Here is a 17398-nt window from a genome sequence, read left to right on the forward strand (position 1 = left end):
AAGATGAGCTAGGACCTAACAGAGAGAGGAAAAGTCTTTTTTTTTTGTTTATTTTTTTATACCACAGTGCCAGCATGGGTAGGAGAGGAAAAAGGGGGTGGGTTGGTTGAAGAGGCTATAAAATAAGCCCAATTGGGCAGGAAAAGCAAATCGAATCAAATTGAAAAATCGATTCAATAGGCTGAATCGAATTGAATCAAATTTTTTTGCCCTGAATTGGGCAGCACTACTGTGCATAGGTGTTCCTCGGGGATATGGTATGGGTGGAACTGGAGTTGTAACACACATGTATTTTATAAAATATATATGTTGTCATACTCTGCTGGTGGGACAGTATTGGGATCTGGCTAAGTGGGTCCTCTGAAAGATGAGGAGGCAGAATGACCTTTCTTAAAGGTGGGCCCCAGGGGTTCTTATATAGTCCAAAAAGCCTATTAAGCTCACCTTCCTGGAATAGCAGTTCAAAACATCCATTCCAAAGAAAAACACAGGTCATGGAATAAATATCATATTTCCCTCTTATTCGCGCAATCCCCTTAAGCACTCAGGAGTCATTTTATTAAGCTGTAGTAAAAAGCAGCTTTAGTGTGCCCTTATATGGGTCTTTACCACATGCTAAGACCATTTTTACTGCAGTAGTAAATTGGCCAATTTTCCATTTTTCAATAATGGTCATGAGCTAAAGTTGCCATTAGCATGTAGCCATTAATAATGATCAGCACATGAGAACTTACCCACAACCCTACACTAATCAGTTAGAGTGCTGTAATGTAGTTGTCCCAGCCAATTAGCGTAGAAACGCTCATTCTCTCTCCCCTCGCAGAAATATTGAAAAATATTTTTTAGCTTGTGGTTTGTGTTTGCCTGAGCACACCCCACAGTAAGGCCCACTTTTGCAAAGGCGCGCTAAGCGTTTTAACGCAGATTTAGCGTACACTGAATCAATATGTGCGCTAACCGCTTACGTGTCCATAGGATAACATGTATACATTAGCGTTTAGTGCATGTTTAGCGTGTGCTAAAAAGCATAGCACCTTTATTAAAGAAGGGGTAAGTCACTTAAACCTGCACTAAAGCGGAGAAGAGGCTAGGGGTGGGGGGCACCACTATTCCAGGTACCTCCTACCTCTGCTATGTCACTGCACATAGTAGCATAGTAACTGACGGCAGATAAAGACCCTCACAGTTCATCCAGTCTATCCAGCAAGGTGGCCAGAGCCTCCCATGCTTAAACACTGGTTGTCAAGTCTCCACCATGCCAACCAAATAGGCAGCCAAATATGATGGGGATGATATGTGGTTCTAACCAAGGCTTCAAGTATTGCTGACAGTATTCTTACCAATCAAGATGTCTTTGCCTCCCATCTGAGATGCACAACACCTTCACTTTCAGCATGTGACAGCAAAGTGATCTACAACGTTGGAGTTGCTGAACCTCACTGTCTTTTGCCATTGCAGGACAAAGGCCATAGATGTCGTTCTGACCTCAGCCCTTATTCCCACTGCCCTTATCTAGCACCACAACTCAATAGCCATGTTTTTATCCTCTTTCTATTTAGGAATTCCGTGTGTCTATCCCATGCATTTGGGGGGAATTTGCTCACTGTTTTTGACTCCGCCACCTCTCCTGGAAGGGCATCCCAGCCTTCCACTACCCTGGGTACTATCAAGAAAGGTATTTCAACCAGAACGAAAGAAGTTATCCTGCCGTTGTATCAGGCGATGGTGCGCCCACATCTGGAGTACTGCGTCCAATACTGGTCGCCGTACCTTAAAAAGGATATGGCGATACTCGAGAGGGTTCAGAAAAGAGCGACACGATTTATAAAAGGTATGGAAAACCTTTCATATGCTGAAAGATTGAAGAAACTGGAGCTCTTTTCCCTAGAAAAGCGAAGACTTAGAGGGGACATGATAGAGACTTACAAGATCATGAAGGGCATGGAGAAAGTGGAGAGGGACAGATTCTTCAAACTTCCGAAAACTACAAGAACGAGAGGGCATTCGGAAAAATTAAGAGATGACAGATTCAGAACCAATGCCAGGAAGTTCTTCTTCACCCAAAGGGTGGTGGATACCTGGAATGCGCTTCCAGAGGATGTGATAGGACAGAGTACGGTATCGGGGTTCAAGAAGGGATTAGATATTTCCTGAAGGAAAAAGGGATAGAAGGGTATAGATATCCTCTTGTTCTACCTCCCCTACATCTCTGGAAGAGGTTTATTTGTATATTAATACTTTTAAGTACTTACTGTAAATGTCTGTATCTATTTGAGTTTGAGCACTCTGACATTTGAATAAAAATATTTGTGCTTGTGCATGAATTGGTGGATGATATGAATTCTGGTTGATGGCAGGATATAATGGAATATCTATGCTTAAACCTTTACCACTTTCACAGTACTTTGACTTATTCAAAAGAATGTCTTCCATGAGACCTAAAATTGGAAAAAGCTGTCACCTACATTCTGTCCACTAGCATTTTACCACCCATAAACATTCATCTATTGTCCCACTTCCCAGGTCAAAGGATTCTGTACGAGGGGGTGCTGAAATGTTCTTAGCCCAATCAACCAACTTCCTAAATTCTGAGAGTTATTTTGCCACTGTAGCTGAAAAGAGTGTTATCTTATTTGTTAAGTGCCAATTTGCAGAAACCAAATTCTGTGTTTTGACATTGGTTTAGATCATTGATTGAACCTTATCCGCATCATTCTCTTCATGGTTGGGCTGAGAACTTTTCAGCATTCCCTCATATACTGTCACCCATAAAGAAAACTGTTTTGGCTGGCCAGGATCCATGCACATTGTCTACAGATGAAGAAATAAGAACCAGATGTTGCTGCTGCCAGCTTTTGCTTAGACAAAATTCCCATCATACACTGCAGTATACAACCCTTTCTTTGGACAAATACAATGAAAATGGGGGAGGAAGGGGGGAGGGAGATAGAAAAGAAACAAATCTTTTTCCTTTCATAAATTCTGCCCACTCTGGGAGAATACTTATTTGATATAAATGTGATTTATTACAATATAGAAACCAGATGGGTTCTGTTTCGTGCAGTTTTTCAGGTCAGGCCCAGGCAGCTCATTTTTCAGTGGGTATCATGTTTAAATGTCATGATGTATTCTGCCTTTCATTCTTTCTTTAGTTGGTCCTTTTATTTTCCAAACTTTTTTTTTTTTAATAGGTTTTTGACTATTTCATGTCCAGTAGTACCCAGGCTCACTGGAGTCAAAACATAATATGGAGATTTTAACTTCAAAAGATTTACTTTGTTAAAATAGAGTTTTGATGGTGCAAATCAGGTTCATTGAGAATCTGGCCTCTCTAATCCTCTAAATTTGCCCACTCAAATTGATAGAAAGTTAGCCTGGCATAAGAGGGGTTATCTGAAGGCGTTCATAGGAATATAATTCGAAATTAGGCAGCATGATACTCAGTGCCATCCAGATAAACATAGGTACTCGAAGGATCTACAGTAGCCGAGCTAAATCTTTCCAGCTGCTGCTCAGCTACTAGTGCGTCCAGTGCAAAAATACTTGTTTTCTTTCATTTCCTAAGTTGTTTCGTATTCTTTATTTTTTAAAATTGTATGCTTTCTTTTTTGTTGTTGTTGTTGTTGTTTTTACAGGAGATCGTAATTACATTACATTAGTGACTTTTATTCCGCCATTACCTTGCGGTTCAAGGCGGATTACATAAGAGGTTATCTGGACATTTCCAGAAGAGTTACAGAGTAGAGTGGGTTGCTTTGGGAGATTGAAATGCTTCCTGCGGTGTTAGTTTGTCTTGATGGATTTCTCGAATAGCAGGGTTTTTATTTCTTTTCTGAAAGTTTTGTAGTCTGGTGTCGTGATCAGTAGATTGGAGAGCTGGTGGTTGGTGATGTACACTCTTTCAGAAAGATGACATGAAAGACTGCTTCATAAAAAAGCTAGTCATGGAACCAACAAGAGGGAGAACTACATTGGCTCTCGTTCTCAGTGGAATTTAGGACACATGCAAGAGGTAAAGGTAACAACCCCGCTCATAGAAAAATTAAAACATAGAAAACTGAACGCAGATAAAAAACATTTGGCCTATCTAGTCTGCCTAACCATACCATCTCCTATCTCCTCCTCTCCCTTAGAGATCCAGTGTTCTTGTCCCAAGCTTTCTTGAATTGCGATACACTTTTTGTCTCCACCACTTCCACCAGGAGGCTGTTCCAAGAATTCACCACCCTTTCCATGAAAAAATATTTTCTGAGGTTACTTCTGAATTTATCCCCTTTTACCTGTATCGGAAATTGAACTTGACTAAGACCAAGCTTATTGTCTTCTCCCCGCTATTCCTGTGGATAACATTCTCATTGTCCCTAATGCCTCAGCTCATACTCATAGGATTGTCATTGATGCCTCTTTCTCTTTGTGCGGTACGCTATCAATAACACACAGGACATTGGCTCGCCAACAATTCCATTCCGTCATATGCATGCACCGACAAGTACACACATGAAGGGAGGGGAATTGTCGAGTGGAATTCTAAGTGTAGTGGAGGGGGGTTGCGGCAATGTTCACATCAGCATTGAACATGCCCCCTGAACGAGAGCGTGAGTGTGAGGGGAGTTCCCCCTTACACCCCCTCGGAGTGCAAACGGGAAGGGTGAACACTCAGAATTCAAGTTGTAAGTTTAGTGGAGGGTTCCCCCCTCACACACACCCCACACACACCCTCAATGAGAGCACGAGTGTAATTGGGGGGTTCCCTTGAGAGCGAAAGCAGGAAGGCATAGGGTGGCACACATTTGTCCTGCGTGCAAATGTCGGGGCAGAATTGTTGGCGTGCCAATGTTCTGTGCGCATTTGACGGGTCACTCTTTGCGCATATCCAACAGACTGCTAACAGATCCAGCATATAAGCTTCGGTCCAGGTTGTTATATCTTGCACAAAACAAAATGTACTGTGTACCAAAAAAAATAAAATAGTAAATTTAATCAAAAAATTCATAGTAAATAAATTCTAGTATGTAAATAACTAAACAATGCAAATTTTAGGTGGGAGAGACATCCAGTTTCTAAGTCTTTGAATAGATTGCTAAGATATTCTTTGATGACTTGCTCCCTCTTTTACAAAACCGTAGTGTGGGTTTTAGTGCCGGCTGCAGCGGCAACAGTTCCAACGCTCACAGAAATTCCTATGAGCATCGGAGATATTACTGTCGCAGCCAGCACTAAAAACCACGCCACAGGTTTGTAAAAGGGGGATTAGTATAATTGTTTTCCACACAATTAAATTGTCCAATTTATGGGGTACCTGGGTTTGATTCCCACTGCATTTCCATGTGACAGAAAGGTGGAATATCAAGTCCCATCCCTTTTTCCCTCTTATTATAGGGCTCTCTTCATTTCTTTCCTACAGAATTGATATTTTATCATTTTCTTTTGGTCTCTCCTTCTTTTTTTCCTTCTCTTCTCATTCTTCCTCTCCTTGCCTATGTTTTGTTTTCCATTTACTGTACTCTTTTTTTCTCTTATGTTGTCTCTCCCTCTCTTCTCATTTCTCACCCCCTCGTTTCTCCAGGAACTTGCCAGGATCTTTGGTGTCCGTGACACTCATCCCAAATATCAAGGACAATCCTGGAGACTGGAGACATCTGGTAATATTAGTTGAAAGCACCATTTGGATGAGATGGAATTCATTTTCTGTGCCCAGCCTCTATGTGGTTATATTGTTTTCAAAATAAAGCAGGCTGGAATGCAAATGAGATGCAGTCTCCAAGGCTTAGAACTCTGAACCCTAGAATACATTTACAGTAGTTACATTAATTTTACAACTGCATGAACACCTTTCAAACAAGGAAATAAAGACAATGTTTGCTTTTCTGTAGCTTTTATGTCTTGCAGCTTATGGGAAGATTGCCAGCTCCACCTATACTGTTCAAGAGCAGTAGTATAGACTATTAGCTGCAATCCCTGCCTTTCAATTCAGTTTAATTCTGAACAGAGAAAGCAAATTCAGTGTGAAAAATATTCTCTTTCTTGGAAAATTTTGAACTACTTCTAGGGTTACCACATGGCTCCAAGAAAAGGGCAGAATGAGACATCCGTGTTCTACTTCCATTGAACGGCATCATAAGAACATAAGTACATAAGCATTGCCCCTGCCGGGTCAGACCAGGGGTCCATCGTGCCGGCAGTCCGCTCCCGCGGTGGTCCCCCAGATCCATGGCCGGTAAGTGCTTCTAACCTAAAACGTTCATACCCTATTCGCCTAATGTCCTGAAAGTAACCCTCTATCTGTACCCTGCAATCCCCTTTGTTTCCAGGAAGTCATCCAGTCCCTTTTTGAACCCAAGTATTGTACTCTGTCCTATCACCTCTCCTGGAAGCGCGTTCCAGGTGTCCATCACCCGCTGAGTGAAGAACTTCCTTGCATTTGTTTTGAATCTGCCTCCTCTCAGTTTTTCTGAATGACCTCTTGTTGTTGTTGTCCCCGCTAGTCCCCGCATCGAACTGTAAGGTGTTTGCGGGATAGAAATAAAGTGTTATGTTATGGAATGCTAAGTTAACTGCTTTCACCAAAATTAAACAGATATTCTTGCATAAATAATTATCATTTCCAAAACTTAAATTTTCTCTTTATCAGGAACTAGTTCTACCTTTACCAGTTTTTGGAAATTAAACTACTTTTTTCATTGACAGCCAAGTGAGCAGTGCATGTTTTCTGTTGCTAGATCAATATTATGAATGTCTTTCTATTAAATAATTCTGCCATTTTCAGGGAAAAGATTATATTGTTGTAAATAAGTAGTATAAGCCATTGCAGTGCAGGAAATAACTTGATAAGAACTGGAACACAAATGAATCCTGTTTAGAAGGCATAGAACCAAACATGTTAGCGGTGATTTGATGGCAACAGCAGTAATTGAGAAGCAAAACCAGTGCTGGGCAGATTTCTATAGTCTGTGCCCTGTTCATGACTGAACAGAGTCAGCTTCAGTAGTTGGAGAACAAGCCCAGTGCCGGACAGACTTCTACAGTCTATGCAGGAGATATTTGAAAGATCTGGAGTGGGGCTTTGATGGCAGTTTCAGTAGATGGCGAACAAGGCTAGAGCTGGGCAGACCTCTATGGTCTTTGGCCCGAAAATGGCAAGGACAAATCAGGATCAATTATGCATATGCAGTATCATATCATATGTGTTTATTTTGTTGGGCGGATTGGATGAATTGTAAGCAAACCTCTGATTGCTGCCATCTGAATGTCAAGCCCAGAGTCCCAGTTGTAGGCGGTGGGAGGCATCCTACCGCTGTCTAACAGATCAATTGGGATGCATTTTCTTTTAATAAAATTGGTGCAGCAAAGGACGCCTGCATTGCGACTCACACCTACGGAGGTGTGATACCTAAAGCTGGCATAGGTGGGGCTTATGGCCTTAGGCATTCATAGGCATACTTGGGCGCTTCTGTAGGCACGAGTCAGATGCCTTAAATGTAGGTCTGTAAAATGCTGGCCTACATTTAAGGCATCTGTTCAAAAAATAGATATGATGCTGGACGCAACGCCTCCCAGTAATTGACACAGGTGCCTACCACAGCAGGCACTGTTTCCAGAATCTGTGTCTTTGTAAAATAGCTCCACAAAAAAACAGCTGAAACAAAAGCTAGAAGGACACGTGCATTTACATCTGCATAAAAGCAGGTGTAAGTTCATGCAGCTGAAGTAAACATGTAGATTACTTCATGTATTTTATAACCTATTGGGCTCATAATCAAAATATCCAGACGTCCAAAAACATGCCTAAGTCGGCACTCAGACGTCATAATCGACAGGACGTCCAAGTGCCGATAATCAAAACCCTTTTTCTTGGATGTCTAGTGAGACATTTCTCCCGCTGTGCATCCAGAACTCAAAGGGGCATGTTAGTAGGAGTGTTATGGACGGTGTTTGGACAATGTTTCGGCAGGCATAGATTTAGATGTCCTGCAGGGATAATCAAATGTCTTGGCAGACGTCGTAGACCAGGGGTCTCAAAGTCCCTCCTTGAGGGCCGCAATCCAGTCAGGTTTTCAGGATTTCCCCAATGAATATGCATGAGATCTATGCGCATGCACTGCTTTCAATGCATATTCATTGGGGAAATCCTGAAAACCTGACTGGATTGCGGCCCTCAAGGAGAGACTTTGAGATCCCTGTGACGTAGACAGAACTTATACATTTTGAGTTAGACCTGTTTTAAAAGGGTATGAGTGTTAAAAAGGTACCCAAAGTGACCAGATAACCACTGCAAAGATAAAGTAAAGACCCCCCCACACACTTCCCCAGTGCTCACTGACCCCCTCACACCCCACAAAGATCATAATACAAAAGTACATACCTGTCTCCAGAACAGCAGCACTTCATAAAGGAAAACCTGCTCACAGGTGTCTTAAGTAGCCTGGTGGGTGGGCTAGTGAACCACAGAGAGGTGTGGCAAGTCCCATAAGACACTCTAACCACTACATTTATAGTAGAAAGTGTGAGCCCAGCAAAACCAACCAAAACCTAATGCCATATAAGTGACACCTGCAGCCATAAGGGCTATTGGGATGGTAGATAGGTGGATACTGAAGGTTTTGGGGGAGTTTTTGAGGGCTCACCATACACTAAAAGGGGATTCTTTTGAAATATGTACCTGGCATCCTTTATGTGAAGTTAACAACAGTGCCCCCTAAGGTGCCTCACGAACCTGATAGGATGTCTGTGACAATTCCATTAAGATGCAGGTCCCTCCCATGTCCAAATGGGCTTGATTTGGACGTTTTGAACATTGATGTTTTTCTATTTGAAAATGATCAAAAATGTTAGATTTTCTATGGCCTAGACATCCAAATAGGTCATTTAAAAAAAAAAGGGAACGTCTATTTGAAAATGGATATTACCTCGCCCCGATATTTGCACGTTTTGTGGAATACGTCCAAAGTTGGACTTAGATGCACCCTCCATGCCTCCAAACATAGAGGCAGAGGCTGCGAACTACAGACCAGTGAGTCTCACATCGATAGTGTGTAAAATCATGGAAACACTAATTAAACGTAAATTAGACACGATCTTGGATGAAGGGAATCTAAGGGATCCTAATCAGCATGGATTCACTGAGGGTAGGTCATGCCAATCCATTCTCATCAGCTTCTTTGATTGGGTAACAGGAAAGCTAGACTCGGGAGAGTCTCTGGACATAGTGTACTTGGATTTCAACAAGGCTTTTGACAGCGTCCCACACCGTAGATTTCTAAACAAAATGAAATCGATGGGGTTGGGCGAAACAATAACTGCATGGGTCAATGATTGGCTTAGTGATAGACATCAGAGGGTGGTGGTCAACGGCACCCTCTCTGAAACATCGAAAGTGACCAGCGGAGTGCCGCAGGGCTCAGTCCTGGGTCCACTCCTTTTTAACATATTCATAAAGGACTTGACACAAGGGCTGCAGGGTAAGGTAACATTATTCGCCGATGACGCCAAACTATGCAACATAGTAAGTGAAGGCTGTTTGCAGGATAATATGACACAGGACCTTCTTGCGTTGGAAAACTGGTCCTCAACATGGCAGCTGGGATTCAATGCTAAGAAATGTAAGGTCATGCACCTCGGTAGCGGAAATCCATGCAGAACTTATACCTTAAATGGAGAAACATTGGCTAAGACCTCAGCAGAATGAGATTTGGGAGTAATCATCAGTGCAGACATGAAGGCGGCCAAACAAGTAGAAAAGGCCTCATCCAAGGCAAGACAAATGATGGGATGTATCAATAGAAGTTTCGTCAGCCGGAAACCAGAAGTCATAATGCCACTGTACAGGACCATGGTGAGACCTCATCTGGAGTACTGTGTGCAATTCTGGAGGCCACATTACCATAAAGACGTGCTTAGAGTTGAGTCGGTTCAGCGGATGGCCACTAGGATGATCTCGGGGCTCAAGGGTCTCTTGTACGAAGAGAGACTGAACAGATTGCAGCTCTACACTCTAGAGGAATGCAGGGAGAGGGGGGACATGATTGAGACATTTAAATACATCACAGGACGTGTCGAGGTGGAAGATGACATCCTTTTTCTCAAAGGACCCTCGGCCACAAGAGGGCATCCGTTTAAACTTAGAGGGGGGAAATTTAGTAGTGACACCAGGAAGTATTTCTTCACAGAAAGAGTGGTGGATCACTGGAACAAGCTTCCGGTGCAGGTGGTCGAGGCCACCAGCGTGCTTAACTTCAAGAATAAATGGGACATCTACGTGGGATCCCTACGAAGTCGAGTTAAGGAACTGGGTCATTAGCATTCAGACTTGTTGGGGTGGGTCAGTAGAGTGGGCAGACTTGATGGGCTATAGCCCTTTTCTGCCTTCATCTTTCTATGTTTCTATGTTTCTAGAAACATGACGGCAGATAAAGGCCAAATTGCCCATCAAGACTGCCCATCCACAGTAAGAACATAAGAACATAAGAATTGCCGCTGCTGAGTCAGACTAGTGGTCCATCATTCCCAGCAGCCCGCTCACGCGGGTCAAAGACCAGCACCCTAACTGAGACTAGCCCTATCAACGTACGTTCTTATTCAGCAGGAACTTGTCTAACTATATCTTGAATCCCTATGACAGACTCCGGAAGAGCGTTCCAGTTTTCTACCACTTTCTGGGTGAAGAAGAACTTTCTTACATTTGTACGAAATCTATCCCCTTTCAACTTTAGAGAGTGCGCTCTCGTTCTCTCTACCTTGGAGAGGGTGAACAACATGTTCTTATCTACTAAATCTATCCCCTTCAGTACCTTGAATGTTTTGATCATGTCCCCTCTCAATCTTCTCTGTTTGAGGGAGAAGAGGCCCAGTTTCTCTAATCTTTCACTGTACAGCAGCTCCTCCAACCCCTTAACCATCTTAGTCGCTCTTCTCTGGATCCTTTCCTTCTTCCTGGACCGTGTCCTTCTTCATGTATGGTGACCAGTGCTGGATGCAGTACTCCAGGTGAGGGCGCACCATGGCCCAGTACAGCGGCATGATAACCTTCTCTGATCTGTTTGTGATCCCTTTCTTTATCATTCCTAGCATTCTGTTTGCCCTTTTTGCCGCCTGCACACATTGGGTGGATGGCTCTCCGAGAGATCCCACGTGCTATCCTAGGTCCTCTTGAATTCAGACACAGTCTCTGTTTCCACTACCTCTTCTGGGAGACTGTTCCACGCATCTACCACCCTTTCCATAAAAAAGTATTTCCTCAGATTACTCCAAAGTCTATCACCTCTTAAGTTCATGCTATGCTGTCTCATTGCAGAGTTTCTTTTCAAATGAAAGAGACTTGACTCATGCACATTTATATTACGTAGGTATTTAAACGTTTCTATCATATCTCCCCTCTTCCGCCTTTCCTCCAAAGTATACAGATTGAGATCTTTAAATCTGTACCCATACACCTTATCACAAAGACCACAAACCATTTTAGTAATAATAACTTTATTTTGTATACTGCAATACCAGAAGCAGTTCAGAGCGGTTTACAGAAGAAGAGACTGTACACAGACAGCGATGTTACAGAGAATCCATCCTTTTTATATCTTTTTGAAGGTGCGGCCTCCAGAATTGTACACAATATTCTAAATGTTGGTCTCACCAAAGTTTTATACAGAAGCATCAATACCTCCTTTTTCCTACTGGCCATACCTCTCCCTATGCAACCTAGCATCCTTCTAGATTTCACCGTCACCTTTTCAACCTGTTTGGCCACCTTAAGACCATCACATACAGTCACACCCTGCTCTTCCGTCGTGCACATAAGTTCTTCACCCCCTAAACTGTACCGTTCCCTCGGGTTTTTGCAGCACAAATGCATGACCTTGCATTTCTTAGCATTAAATTTTAGCTGCCAAATTTAAGACCATTCTTCAAGTTTCATCATGTCTTTCTTCATGTTATTCACACCATCTAGCGTGTCTACTCTATTGCAGATTTTGGTATCATCTGAAAGAGGCAAATCTTACCCGACAACCCTACAGCAACGTTTATAAAAATGTTAAAAAGAATAGGGCCAATAACAAAACATGGAGGCACAGCACTGGTAACATCCCTTTCCTCAGAGCGATTTCTACTGATCACTACCCTCTGTCGCCTTCCATTCAACTAGTTCCTGATCCAGCCCATCACTTTTGGACCCATCCCAAGGGCACTCAGTTTATTTATTAGACGTCTGTGTGGAACACTGTCAAAAGCTTTGCTAAAATCTAAATACACCACATCTAGCACATATCCTCTATCCAATTCTCTGGTTACCCAGTCAAAGAAATTGATCAGATTTGTCTGACAAGACCTGCCATGCCTATAAATAGATTGCAAAAAAAGTATGCTCATTGGCCATCATGTCTACTTTTACTCATGAGGTTATTTTATAAGAAGCATTTTCTTTCTTTCTTTAATTTTTATTTTTACACCGTTTATAACCTAAGTGGTTTTCATTCAGGTCCCCAATTATTTCTCTCTATCTGTCCTGGCGGGCTCACAATCTGGGGCAATGGAATGTTAAGTGACTTGCCCAGGGTCACAAGGAAGTAGAACATTCTTTATGTGCAAAATAGCATTTCCAAAATTACCTTCTGTAAACACCAATCAAACCAAGCCCAGAACATTCCCCCCTTAAAGTCTGTGTGACCCTCCATTGTCTCGAGTCTCCCATGCTATGTGTTTCGTCTTATATATGACAAAATGCCATGTTTTCTCACACAATGCTCTTCCACACTCTGTCATGCTGTTCATTATCTTTGGCCTACTATACTGTACGTCATATTTGCCATACTATGTCTTTCATGCTACGATCTCCCATGCCATGCTTGCCACACAATGTTTGCCGCTCCATGTCTTCCATATTTTGTTTTGTCATGCACGCTGACCTGATCATTTTTGCTAAGCCGTGTCATACTATGTTAGCCATGCTTTGTAATATTGTTTACCATGCTGTATTTTGTTGCACTATACTCGCCATGCTATGTTTCACCATACCATGTTTTTGTCATATGTTTTACCATGCTTTGTTAACTGTTTTGTCATCTCGGTCTGATAATGTTTACCATGCTATTTTCCACCATACTATGTCAGAGTATGGTGCAGGGGTTGAAGCTACAGTGCAAAGTATAGACAGTAGATGTAAATTCTCAAAACTGACATATTTCAATTACAGAACTGAAAATAAAATCACTTTTTCTTACCTGTGTTGTCTGGTGATTTTATTTTTTCTAATCATCTTGTTCCCTCTCTAGTTCTGCTTCCAGGGCTTCCTAGCCATTCACTATTTCTGTTCTCTCCTTCTTTCTTCTTCACTCCCTGCTCTTTATCCATTTTTCACATTCTTCCATTTTCTGTCTTCTCAAAATAATAATAATAATAACTTTATTTTCTATACCGCAAATATCACAAGCAGTTCAGAGCGGTTTACAGGTGAAGAGACTGTACATATACAGCGATGTTACAGAAAAATATTTTGTCAAGTACATTGGTAACAAATATCAATTATATAGAGTGCCGAGAGAGGGTTGGTAAGAACTGAAAAAGAAAGAGATGCAGCATGTATTTCAATAATATAGCAAGGTAGGAAGGAGTCAGAGAAATTTATCAAAGAGATAGGTTTTGATTGATTTCCTGAAGGATTGGTAGGAGGGAGCATTTGAAATGAGGATGGTCAGGCAATTATTCCATTTGCCAGCTTGGAATGATGGTGGAATGATAGTGATACGGTTCTCTCTAAGTTTGAGTCACAAAGAGCTGGAAGTTTGGGTTTGTCTCATGAAACTTAAAACCACAATACCAATCAGAACTTCTGGCAAAGTTCTGGGCATCACCATAGATTCATCATTATCCTTCAACGACCACCTCAACTCCCTGATAAAAAAATGCTTTTGCAGCCTTCACATGCTGAGGAAAGTGAGGTCCTGCTTCCACCAAAAACACTTCGCCGTCCTCGTTCAATCCATCATCCTCTCCAGATTGGATTATTGCAATTCCATTTACCTAAGCTTAACAAAGAAAAGCCTTCACAGACTCCAATTAATCCAGAACACCGCGGCCAAACTTATCTTCTCAAAAAGTAAATTTGACCATGTCTCACCGCTCCTATCCAAGCTCCACTGGCTTCCCGTTATTTCCAGGGTCCACTTTAAGTGTGTCTGCCTAACCTTCAAGATCCTCCACGGTATCCTTCCTCTTCTTATCCCCCTATCCTGGAATTCCTCAAATCCAATCTCCACTAGATCCACGCAAAAATTAAAACTATCCTACCCCTCCTTAAAAGGCATCTCCCTTGTTGGTAAACTTGGGTCTTCCCTCCCTTTCAGAATCGCTCAGCTCTGGAATAGTCTCCCTTCCCCTCTCCGCAATTTGAGCCCCTTTCTACCATTCCGTAAGCATCTGAAGACCTGGCTCTTCTCCAAAACGTAACCCCGTCCCCTTCGTGGCACTCTCGCACCTAACCTCTCTTCTCTCTTACTTATATAATTCCATTGGAGTTCCGTTCCTTCCCTAATCTTGTAAACCGTGTCGAGCTCCATCTGCGGAGATGATGCGGTATATAAACCCAAGATTTAGTTTAGTTTAGTTTAGTTTAGTATGGCTCAAGCTTATAGAGCACCGCATTGTGGTAGGGAAGCAGGAATCCCGCTGTAAGCACCACAAGAATTGGCCAAGTTTGCAAGGGCCAGAAAAAAGCTCATGTAAAAAAGTATTTCCTTAGATAATTTTACCATTCCCTTGGGCTTTTGCAGCCCAAATGCATGACCTTACATTTCTAAGCATTAAATCTTAGCTGAAAATTTCAGATCATTCTTCAAGCTTTGCTAGATCCTTCCTCATGTTATTCACACCATCAGGGGTGTCTACTCTATTGCTGATTTTGTTATCATCCGCAAAGAGGCAAATCTTATTGCCCTTCAGCAATATCACTTACAAAAATAATAGGCCCATAAACCAAATCTTGAGACACACCACTGGAAACATTCCTTTCCTCAGAGCAATCTCCTTTGATCACTATTCTCTGTCACCTTCCACTCAACCAGTTCCTGGCCAGGTCCGACACTTTGGGGCCCATATTGAGGGCACTCAGTTTAGATGCCTGTGTGGAACAAGTTCAAGCTCAATTTATTTGATAGACCACATATATAAAACCAAAGATGAAATCTAAGTGGTTTATAATAAAAATATAAAAAGGGAGAAGTGCGAACACAAACTAATTACAAATGCTGCTGAACAAAAATGTCAACATAAAGAGAAGGAAAATGTGGATTGGTTACAATAAATCTAGGTATAGGGAAAAGGAAAAATGTAAAAAAATATAAAGGTATGGGATAGAAGAATGTATTCAGTCTCTGTGCCATTTCTATGAAGTTATGTGCAAAATGCCTGCGAAAAATAATATGCCTTTAGTTGAGTCTTGAATGTCGGATATGAACACTCGGTGCAAAGATAAGAGGGGTAGAGAGTTCCAAAGGCTTTGCTAAAATCTAAATACACATCTAGTGCACTTCCTCTATCCAATTCTCTGGTCATCCAGTCAAAGAAATTGATGAGATGTGTCTTTAAAAACCTGCCTCTAATGAATCCATGTTGTCTTGGGTCCTGTAATCCAATGGATTCCAGAAATGTCATTATTCTATATAGTTTCCAGTGGTTCCCTTTCCCTCCATCCATGGTAGCATTTCCTCCTTTACATTCCCTGCCATTTATGTGCACTTCCCGTTTCTTCCCTTTTCTTACCCTCTGCTCATATCCACCATCATTCCTTTGTCTCTACCCCACCATCCAGCATCACCTATCTCTACCTTTTCACACATCACTGTCATCCAGCATTGCTCTGTCTCTCTTTCTTGCCCAATACCTCTTCTCTCCCACACACCTCCACCATCCAGCACTGTCCCATCTTTTTGTTCTTCCCTCACCCATCTAGCATCAATCAATCTCTCCCTTCCCCCCCCACTACCAAAAAAAATAAAGCCATCATCCTTCATTGCCCCATCTTCCTGCTTCTGGGTCCAGCAGAGCCAGTGGCAGTTCACACAACAGAATGTCTCCATGCCTGCCTTCTGCTTGTCACTGACGCCACATGAAATGTGGGATCTCTTAGGGAGAGGAGAAGATAGTGGATGTTGCGGATGGGCAGACTGGATGGGCCATTTGGCTTTTATCTGCTGTCATGTATCTATGAAGACCCACAAAAGGAGTCGGCCAGTGCAGAAGCAGAAGACTACATAAAATGAGTGATCCAGCGAGAGGTGGAGAGAGAGCACAGGGGGACAGATGAAGCAATATGGAATACGGGAGGGTGTGTGAAATAGATGGGCAATGCTGGATGGTTACGTGTGTGAAACAGAAAGAGAGATGATGTCGTTGAGTTAAAATGTTTAATGCAAGGACCAGTGGCGTACCTAGCATATGTGGCACCCAGGGCCCATCGTTTTTTGACACACACACACACCCATTTGTATGAAAAGCAATCCAAACATCACACAAGAGTATACCTAGGAAAAGGTAGCATCTTACATACTGCAGTGAGCAGTACATCAATACATCCATTGTAAAACTAAACAAGCCAGACTAGTACAAATCAATCCTGCAGTCAATCCTAACAGAAAACCATGTCTTTTAAACACACAGAACACAGAAGACATCTTCACCTAGTATGGAATATGTAATCACAAACTAACCCCTCCCCCTTTTACAAAACTGTAGTGTGGTTTTTAGTCATGGTGGTAGAATTCTGAGCATCAGAGCTGCTACCATCACGGCTGGTGCTAAAAAACGCTCCACAGTTTTGTAAAAGGGGGGATAAGATGGAAATACATAGACAAAGGTTAAATTGAACCAGCAAGAAGCTGGACTCTGCATACAATGCAACACCACAGAAACAGTGACACATGTCTCCTAAAGCAATAAATAAATAGAAAATTTTTGTTCTACCTTTGTCTTCTCTGGTTTCTGCTTTCCTTATCTTTTTGTTATTCTCTTCCTTCCATCCATTGTCTGCCATCTCTCTGCCCCTATATGGCATCATCTCCTTCTATGCCCCTTCCAGAAACTGTATGCCTCCCTTTTCCATCTCTCCTTTCACCCCCATTGGTCTGGCATCTCTCTCCTCTTCTTCCCTCTCCCACACCTCTCCAATCCCTTTCCCTTTTTTTCCCTCATTTTCCTTTTCAATTTATTTTCTGCATCCATCTAGATTACATTCTTACTACCCTCTCATCAATTTCCTTTTTTACTGTCTACCTACAGCTCGCCACCTCTTTCCTTCACCTCCTCCAACATTTCACTAATTCAATCCTTTTCCCCATCATGTGCCCTCCTTTTATTTATCCCCTCCTTCCATCATGTGCCCTCTTTCTCTACCACTTCCATCTAGTACCTTCTC

This window comes from Geotrypetes seraphini, chromosome 1 (genome assembly GCF_902459505.1).
Source record: "Geotrypetes seraphini chromosome 1, aGeoSer1.1, whole genome shotgun sequence".
In the NCBI taxonomy this organism is placed as follows: domain Eukaryota; kingdom Metazoa; phylum Chordata; class Amphibia; order Gymnophiona; family Dermophiidae; genus Geotrypetes; species Geotrypetes seraphini.